Raw genomic sequence first — 10,499 nt, 5'->3', positions numbered from 1 at the left:
ATTTAAAACAAAATCATAAATTACCCTAACGTAATGGCAAAAAAAAAAAGGAACTAAAAAAAAAATTACAAAGACAAAGAGAGAGAGACGGGTTTACAGTGACAGTAGTAGCCGAGGGTGGAGGCTCAGCGTCGACGACTTGGTGGCAGCAGGTTCAACTCACAAGCCTGGACAAAGCTCGACGTTTAATCACGCCGTAGGTGCTGACACTACCGTGCTCAGCAGCTGCCAGAGTTAAATATTTCAAAGTTCAATAAATCACTCTGTAAAACAAAATCATAAATTACCCTAATGTAAAACAAAATCATAAATTACCCTAATGTAATGGCAAAAAAAAAAAAGGAACTAAAAAAAAAACAAAAACAGAGAGAGAGAGAGGGGTTTACAGTGACAGTAGTAACCGAGGGTGGAGGCTTAGCGTCGGCGACTTGGTGGCAGCAGGTTCAACTCACAAGCCTGGAGAAAGCTCGATGTTTAATCATGCCAGAGGTGTTGAGTCTGCCGTGCTCAGTAGCTGCCGGAGTTAAATATTTCAAAATTCAATAAATCACTCTATAAAACAAAATCATAAATTACCCTAATGTAATGGCAAAAAAAAAGGAACTAAAAAAAACAAAGAGAGATAGAGAGAGGGGTTTAGAGTGACAGTAGTAGCCGAGGGTGGAGGCTCAGCGTCGGCGACTTGGTGGCAGCAGCTCGACGTTTAATCACGCCGGAGGTGCTGAGACTGCCGTGCTCAGCAGCTGCCGGAGTTCCTCTGAATACTACTTGGATTTGGGAAAACCAAATGGGGAGAGAGAGAGAACGTGAGATGATGGGAGGAACAATAATGGAAGAGAGAAAGGCTGATTTGGTTTTCAAATTTCTCATCTAGTCATGTCTCATTAATGAAAGATATACAAGGTATTGAAATTATTAAGAGGGCAAAAAATGTCCAAAAACTCCAAAAATGACAATTTCTTAATCTCTTTTAAAAAATGACATTTTTGTAAATGCAAACCCAAATTTTGACATATTGTGTAATTTCCACTATATGAAAATCCAATAGCCACCTTTTTTTACCTTTAAATGTTGCAAATCTCAATTTTTCTCCCTTGGCAGCTTTTTGTATTTTCTATCACAAAGCCACAGGCTTTTTCTCTCGCTCAATTCACACAGCCCCTGTTTTTTTCTCTTGACCATTATATATATATATATATATATATACACATACCAGTTTTTGACCTATGGTTTTGGGCCAATTAATGCTCATAATGGGTTCAGTGGGCTGGACCATTATAACAGAAAGGCCGAAGGGAACAGCAGAGAAAACGCCATTTCTGCAGAATTGCTAATTCCAGTCCTCATATTTGTGTTCAACTAATGTGCAGCTCCCTATGTGGCACTGAGATGAAACTATAATTTTTTTATTTTAATCAATTAAATTCAGTCAACCCGAGTACAACATAGTATGATACTTATTAATATTCACCTTCAATAGGAAGAGCGATTGCACCAAGGGAATTTTCATAATCCCACTCACGGCCATGCAGTTAAAAATGACTTTGAAAAAAAAAAAAATTTTGACGCCAAACAGGAACTTATATTATTAAGCCGCGTCAGTTTCTTTACTTTGGGATGGAATGGTTTGGGAGAGATCAAACTTAAGTTACTAAAATTGTAATAAAAGAACTATAGGGATTAACATGAGTATTTTGATAAACTTGAGTGACCTTCATTCTTTTAACTTATGGGTGTTTGGTGGGATTAAAATTAAATTTTTAGTAGATTTTAATAGAATTTTTGAAATATGTAGTTGAAAAGTTATGAGAATCATAAAAGATGTGATTAATATTGATTGTTTGATTTTGACTCAAATTAAAATCTGATTAAAATCCGAACCAAATAAGAGATAGTGTGGCTTACGTATTAACACATAAAGCATTAGTCTTCTTGCCATGGACTTCGCCTTATGCTTTAATGGGTCTTCATCACCATCGATTTATTTGCTAAATATAAATTTCAAAATTAATTTTTGAAGCAGCATTACATACTTTTTAAGTACGGCCAAACATGGTCTGATATGGATTGTGACGGAACTAAATACATCCGGCAAAGAATGTCTACAGTATTTTCTTCCTTAATCAACATATCAAGAAGATAAAACTTTCACAAGATAAATTGCCGATTGTTGTCAACGTCGTAAGTTTGATCAGGTTCGGATGATGAAGTTGTGACGAATAAATTACTTCCGTCTTAAAAGAGTTATTCATAAGCCATAAGATTCACCACAGCAACATCAAGGAACCTACCAACCATTCATTGAACCCGAAAACACTAAGAGGATTCGACTTCTTGACAGCAATGGCCATTCCAGATCCCAGCTTGGCAGCAGCAAGAGTGTGCTCATTGATCCATCCTTAAAAACAGAACCAAATCCCTTCCCGTAAAAAGTCGGCCAGGTCGAAACTCTTTGGTCGACTTCTTTGAAAGAAATGGTCTTAGCGTTAGGCGAAAGTAATATCTCTTCTGCAGATCTTGGAGCAGGAAGGACTTCAATACTGCTTTCTCCATTATAAAACGGGGTGCCTAGGACGAAAAGCGCTGAAGAATTGTTGGATTTGCTTAGAAGTCTTGAAGCTTGTGAAGTTTTACAGGATATGGTGGATAACATACAAGGTGGTTGCATTTGAATTGTCAAATAGAAAATGACATTTTTGCACTTCAAACTACCTAACATCATGGTTTGACTGACATGTTTGCCACAACATGGATAGACTTGAGAGTCTTGGTACAATTTTCCCTCAATATTTCACTACGTGTAGAGAACACTAAAGGATATGTTTAGTAAGCTAGAATAGATAACATTAGACATAACTACCGACAAAAATCTAACTGTCGTGTTTAATCTTGTCCAATAATAGAATTTCTGATGTGATGACAAAACGGAGGTTTGATTTTATTTTTATTTTTGTCCTGGATGGACTTTAGAGTTGTTCCAGAGTGGCTAAAACCTCTGCCATACTCAGGCCCATCTTTGGGGCCATCGCTCAAGCACTGTAAAGCAAGTGTTGCAACAGTGAGTGCTACTTTCTGAGGATATTGACCGTCCAATTTAGTGTCCATAATTTTGTTAAGTCTTCTGTTGTCCAATAAATATATTTGCTTCAACAAACTCAGCATTCGTGTTTTACCATTATCCCTAACATCAATAGGACGTCCAGATGGTAATTCTAGCAAAACAACCCCAAAGCTATATACATCACACATTTTAGTCAAATGACCTGTGCATTAGAAAGAGGATTTTAATATATCTATATGTTAGCAAAAAATTAATTTTCATTTTCAACTGCAAAAGGAGTAAAGACAAAACATTTCAACTTGCCGAACCTTTAACCATGTATTCCGGTGCAGCATAGCCATATCTACGAGCAACTCGATTAGACACATTAGTATCGTTATCAGATGGTTGAAATCTAGCCAAAGTGAAACCAGACAACTTGACATTAAAATCCTGCATCTCAGTATGATCCCCATGATGTAATAAGGCTATTAGTTTCTCTACACCATATATATACTTGAAGCATGTCTGGCTTATCTTATAAGTAGTTAAACGTGTTACTTTTCTTATTTATAAGTAATATTTTAAAGCACGGTTTGGATAAAGACCAATGGAACAAGACTAGGCAACTAGATCTAATAAATATACCTGATCCAAAAGAATGTTAAACGACTGAAAAACTCGACATATTACTAGTTTTTCAGCATCATGGAAGAAAGATAGGCCTCTAGCAGCACCAACAGCCACCTTAATTATTGTAGTCCATGAAAGACATTGTTGCCCTCCTGTGAAAGAAAATCAATCTTCCATATTACTTGTTGTCAGATCCATGTGCCAAGGAGTTTTCAAAGTTTTTGAGAATGAAGCAAAGAAATAATGAACTAATTCCAGAAGAAACTGAAAAATAGAACACAATAGGTAAAATAAGGTAATACTTTTCAAACATTAAATGCAATCAAAATAGAAGTTTATTAAGTGCAACATACTTCGGAACAAGTGATTGTCCAAGCTTCCTTTTGGCATGAACTCATTCACCAAAAGAATGGCATCACCTTCACGGCAGTACCCAATAAGCTTAAGCAGGCTCGGATGATGAAGTTGTGATAGATAATTAGTTTCTGTCTGCAAAATGTCGGGGGGTTACGAAAAGAATCTATGAATTCTTCGGCCATAAATTAAGTTACAGGAATCATGTCATTGAAAAACCTACCAACATTTCATTCGAATCTTGAAATTCATTGAAATTGCACATCTTGACAGCAAAGGCCATTCCAGATCTCGGCCTTGCACCAGTAAGATTATGCTCGTTGATCCATCCCTTAAAAACAGGTCCACATGCTCCTTCAGCTAAAATGGTGTCATGTCCAAAGTTTCTGGTTGCATTCTTGAGTTCTTTAAACGAAATAGGCTTAGGAATTGGTAACTTCAATGTCTCATTTTCAGATCTCGGAGAAGGAAGGCTCTCACTATTGCTGCCGGATGGAGCTGAAGAATTGTTGTATTTGCTGAGAATCTTGAATTTTGTGAAGTTTTAAAAGGAAAAAGGTGGAAAAGATACAAGATTGTTTCACATGAATTAAATTGCAATTCAAATGCTAGCAAATATAAACATGAATTTATTGTAGGAAACGTGCTGCGGCTTAAAAGTTCAAGCTAATTTTTGTGCATTATTTAGTATTTCTACACGTTTTTCGAACACATAAAAGGCATCAGCACAAACTCAATTATATTTGAAGATTCAATTAACGCAAAAACTATGTGCAATTTAATTAAATGGAAAATAGCTAATTAGCTACGCATGTTAAGATAGCTAAGATTCTCGATTCTTGGTAAGCCTACATCTAACATTCAAATGAAACCGCAAAGATGAACACAAAACAGTGTGGGAGAGGATAAGAAAATGTTCTGAAAGTGTCTTAACAAACCACCAAAAAAACATATAACATAAATAGACATGTGTAAAAGAAATTTCAGACAAAAATTACACCAAGAAATTAAAACGAAATTGAAAGAAGACTGCAATCTGAAGAAAAACAGAACTTAGGCTGGGGACACGAGCAAGTTCCCGAAGCTCCTCTCTATTTAAGGTGGCTCCAACCAGCCTTTCCCAGTTGTCGTAGATTCTACTCATTTTGAAACACACAGACACACGGAGAGTCGGAGAGCAAGAAAGTATGAACGCTATTGCTCAAAGAATTCCCATTGCCCATCCGCCATGTAAAATTATATTAAGGTGATAGCACAAAATTTTCCATTGGAAAATGGAAAATTTTTCACTCTTGATAGTCAAAATTTTCTTTCCAACTTGCCTCACACGTGCACCAATTCCTTATTCTTGGAAAATTCATTTTTCATGGGTAATTGATTTTATGTTTTCCGTTTATTTATTTATTATTAATTTATTTATTTTTTATGATAAGAATATTGTAAAAGAGGATATTCTTTAATTTAACAATTTTCATGTAAAATAAAATCAAATGAACACTAAAATGTAGATATTTTTGGAGCTTTTTTTTTTTAGCAATGGAAACAAATTCATTCCTTTAATTAACAATTTTCATGTAAAACAAAGTCAAACGAATACCAAAAAATTCTTTTATTTCAATATTTTCAAGTAAAAAATTATAACAATCAAATACAATAATTGATAATTCCCAATAAAACAATTTCTAATCAAATTCAATTCCCTGAAATTCGTTTTCTTTCCACCCAAATTCCATATTTGCTTTGATAGACCATTATTTTCCATGGAAAATGAAATTCAAATTCCAACTTCCACTTTTTGACTGATTGATAGCTTATTTTTTCCAGGTAATTGATTTTCTTGCCACATGAACATTTTTTGGTTTCCAAGGAAAAGCAATTCCCACCTTTTAGGCTAGCTATGCTATAGGTTTTATTTATTTGTTTTGCAATGGAAACAAATTCTATTTTTAATTGTACAGAAATATTTTTCTTTAATTAACAAATTTCATGTAAAACAAAGTCAAACGAGCACAAAAGATAGATGATTTTCTTGGTTTTTTTTTTGTTTTTTTTTTATAATGAAAACAAATTCTATCCCCAATACAGTAAATTATATCCCTTTAATTGACAATTTTCATATAAAACAAAACCAAATGAATACAAAAAAATATTTTTATTTCAACATTTTTCACGTGGAAAATTATACCAACCAAACATAATAATTGACAATTCCTAATAAAATAAGTTATAGATAATTTAATTCTCTGGAATTCACTTTTTTCCACCCAAATTTCATCTTTACAATCAAATGGAATCTAAATGAATCTTTATATATAGATTTTGGATGTGTTTTCGGTGGATGGATACCAGAAGTATTTCATATCCGAAAGAGAAGTTCTAAACATTTGAAAAAGGAAGCTAAGGAGAAAATGCGGGTTAATTGCTGGCTACTTTCATCTTTGGATAAAAATTGTTGTACAAGGCATAGTCCTTTCGCAGACTTTTGGATAAAAATTATGATAAAGATATTTGTACAAAATTTTGTTGATAAAATGATGTATTCACGTCTATAAAATTAGCGAATTCCATGTGAATTTAAAAAATATCGGCTTGTAATCCCCACTTCAATTGTGAGTAGTGAGTAAGGGTGCTCGTAAAAAAAGATTGTACGTGCTCGTAAAAAAAGATTGTACACATAGCATGATCCAAAAAATGATAACTTTGACACACTTTTCACCTTTATAGTTTCCTACTAAACTTGTCATTGACCGAAAAGGCGGAGTCCTTTTCCAATATCTTTCTTCGGGTTCTTTTCGGTGGACATTTTTAAAATGACAATCTCCGACCACTATGTTTCCCAAGATAGTAGCATCGAAACTTCTCACAAAGAGCTGACAATTCAGCTGGCAGGTTGCAAAATCACACTCTAACATATTTCTATTGAATTTTAATAGCTTGTTTGGTGGGGATTTGGTTAATTGATTTTTTGACATAAAGTGGGTTGTATGTATTAGAGAAGAATTAAAAAATGTTGGCTAGAATAGTAAAATAATGCTAAAAAAATTAATTTTAATTGGTTTAAAATCTATACCAATCAAGCACTAAGGGTCCGTTTGATTGCAAAGATGGAATTGAATTGAATTGAAAACGAATTCTAGGGAATTGAATTGCCTAGAAATTATTTTTCTGGAAATTGTAAATTATTGTGTTTAATTGGTATAATTTTTCAAGTGGAAAATGTTGAAATAAAAGTATTTTTTGGTGTTCATTTGATTTTGTTTTACATGAAAATTATCCATTAAAATGATAGATTTTACGAGTATTGGGGATGAAATTTCTTTCCATTGCCAACCAAAAATTTTTTCAAGAAAATTATCTATTTTTTGATATTCTTTTTACTTTATTTTACATGAAAATTACATATTAAAGGAAAATATATTTTTACAATTATTCTTAGAATTTATTTTCATTGTCAAAAAATAATAATAATAAATGAAAAAAAATTGCTACAGTACTCCGGGAAAATTGGTGAGAATTCATTTTCCTCAAAAAGAAGGAAAATGCCTACGTTGCATCAAAATGTGGAAAATAAATTTCAAGAAAATTTTTGCCAATCAAACACAAAAAAACATGAAAAGATGGAATTGCAATTCCATTTTCCATGAAATTTCCCACTTATCAAACACTCCCTAAATTTCATTCTGGTGCTATTTTTGTATTTTGTCTACGGTCGGTTTCGACCCGACCCGACCCTGCGTCGTCATCCAGCAGCGTCAAAGTTAGAGGAATTAGTGGCTGTTGGCCGGTTGACCCGGCCAGTTTTCTAAACTGGCCTTTGACCAATGAAAAAAAAAGGCAAAATTATAAAAAACAGTGAAAAAAAATGAAAACAAATCCAATTTTACCCTCACTTGAAAAAGAAGTAGAAGCCGAAGGAGACAGGAAAATACTGTAGCACAGTCGACCCAGTCGCCGACAAATAAGGAAAAACAGGAGACCCACTTGACCAAAATCCCTCTGAAGAAAGTAAGAAATTTATACAAAAAAAACCATGTTTATATTTTTATTTTTGGAAAAAAAGTATGATTTTATACATATTTCTTGAGAAATCCTTGTGTAAATGTGGAATTTTGGATTATTATTGCTTGGGAAGGAGTGGAGATCGTCGGAAATGGAGTTTTCCGGCGATCTCGTCGACCGAAAATGGTGGAAAATGGCAACTGGCGGCTGGGCACCTCGTCTGGGCGCTCCCAGCCGCCCCAGACGGCCCAGTTAACTGGGTCGTCTGGGCGCCTTTCCCAGTCAGCTGGGTTGCCCAGTTGACAACCCAGTTGACTGGGCGCCTGGTGCCCAACTGGGCACCTGGGCGCCTAGTCAACTGGAAAGCTGGGCCGGTCGGCCCAGTTGACTGGGTCATCTGTTAAACTTTTTTTTTCTTTTTTTTTCGGTAATTATTGAAGTTAATTAAATAATTATTAATGGCTTATATTGTGTTCTCTAATATGTAATTATTTATTTGAATTGCTTAATTTGAATGTTTATTATGTATTTAAAATTATTAGTAAATATAAGATGTAAATGTTATATTATTTATCGAAATATTTATTAGTTGCTAATTTAGATTAATTAATTATTTTATATTAAGTAATTAAAATAAAATTGTAAATATGAAATAAGCATTATGCGTAAAGAATTAAAATTAGTATTTAAACATTCATTAAAATTAAAAAACTAAATTAAGTGTTAGAAAAATAATTAAAATATTAAAATAAGCATTTAAAATCAAGTGTTATTAAAATTATTTTAAAAAATGAAATATTAAATAAGATATATATAAAGAATTTAAATACATAATTAAACATTTGTAAATAATTAAAATAAGTTTTAAAACTTCATTAAAAATAAATAACTAAATTAACTGTTAGAAAAAAATTAAAATATCAAAATAAGTGATAGTAAAATAATTAAAGAAATAATTAAATATTAAATAACATATATATATATATATATATATATATATTATCAACCTAAAGAAAAAGAAGAAGATACTGAGCAACCAAAGTCTCCTACTCTTTCTGATATGGTTCCTCCTTCAAATTCTGATTTTGATCATCAATGTAATGTAATTTCTTCTGAAGTTGATAGAAGAAAAGAATTCAAAAATAATCAAAATATTCAAGTTAAAAAATTTCGAAAAATTTTTAGTAATCAATTTTCTTCAAAAGAAAAAGAACAATTTTGGGAAGATTATTTCAAATCTTCTACAAAATTAAGTTTTTATGATTGGATTCAAATTAAAGTTTTTAAAAAACAACTAGAAAAATCTCAAGTTTTTACTACAAAAACATATTCAAAATCATGGAAAACTCCTAACGGAAACACTTTCCAATCTATTCATCCTCATCTACAAGAAATTTCATTTACCCATGGTAAAACTGAAATTCTTGCTTCACCTCTCAAACGTGTTCCAAATTCTAAAGAACGACTTGATGAATCTCAAGTTGTTGCTAACGATATCAAAAATATTCAAGCTCAGAACAATTTTACAAATATTGTTCTTCAATCTGTTTGTTCTCAACTCAATCGTATTGAATCAAACTCTGAATCTGAAACTTCTACTGTTCCAAAAGACTCTTTTAAAGAATATCGAGACAGTAAAAGTAAAGACAAAAATATTTCAAAACCATCTTCATCTTCTCCGATTTTCAAAAAACGATGATATTATTCCTACTTTTGGAAAATCTTCTCAATCTCTTTCAACAGAAAATGAAGTTCTCTCAGAACTTGTTAATCAATTAAAAAATTTTCATGTTTCAAAAAATATTAACACTATCGATTTTGATGAAATCGAAAATCAATTTGCTGATGAAAAATCTGGTCAGATCAACAAACTCAGAAACTCTGATTATCAAAATATTCCAAAATTCTATCCTCGTCCTTCATTCCCAGATCAACTTTTTGAAGAAAAGTTGCCTCCTCAAAAATCATACGATGGTTCTTCCGGTGTGGAATGGAACATAGATGGTCTTACCGAACACCAAATCATCAATCTTTTAGGACAAATGACTATTTGTTACAAAACCTTTTTGGCAAAAGGAGCTACCAGGCTTCAAGCTACAAATAATATTGTTCTTGGATTCACAGGACAGCTTGGTCAATGGTGGGAAAATTACCTCTCATCTACTTCAAAAAATATTATTTTTTCTGCTGTCAAACGTGATGAAAATAATAGTATTATTACAAATGAAAATGGAGAACCTATTAATGATAGCTATTCTGTTCTTGGATTAGCTATTATCAAACATTTCATTGAAACTCCAGAAAACTATATTCAATTTCAAAATGATATTCTTATGAATTTAAGATGCCCAAAACTTCAAGATTTTCGATGGTACAAAGATATGTTTTTAACACGTATCATGCAAAGAGAAGATTGTCAACAATCTTTTTGGAAAGAAAAATTTATTTCAGGACTTCCAAAACTTTTTGCTGA

The 10,499-nt window shown here is 32.6% G+C and overlaps 1 pseudogene; it reads right to left on the bottom strand.

The window, feature by feature from the left end:
• Window positions 1–2,718: 2,718 nt before the first annotated feature.
• On the bottom strand, window positions 2,719–8,423 carry LOC111381713 (annotated as a pseudogene).
• Between the last annotated feature and the right edge of the window lie 2,076 nt (window positions 8,424–10,499).

This window comes from Olea europaea, unplaced genomic scaffold (genome assembly GCF_002742605.1).
Source record: "Olea europaea var. sylvestris unplaced genomic scaffold, O_europaea_v1 scaffold236, whole genome shotgun sequence".
NCBI lineage: Eukaryota > Viridiplantae > Streptophyta > Magnoliopsida > Lamiales > Oleaceae > Olea > Olea europaea.
This window is presented reverse-complemented; position numbering and strand designations above follow the sequence as displayed.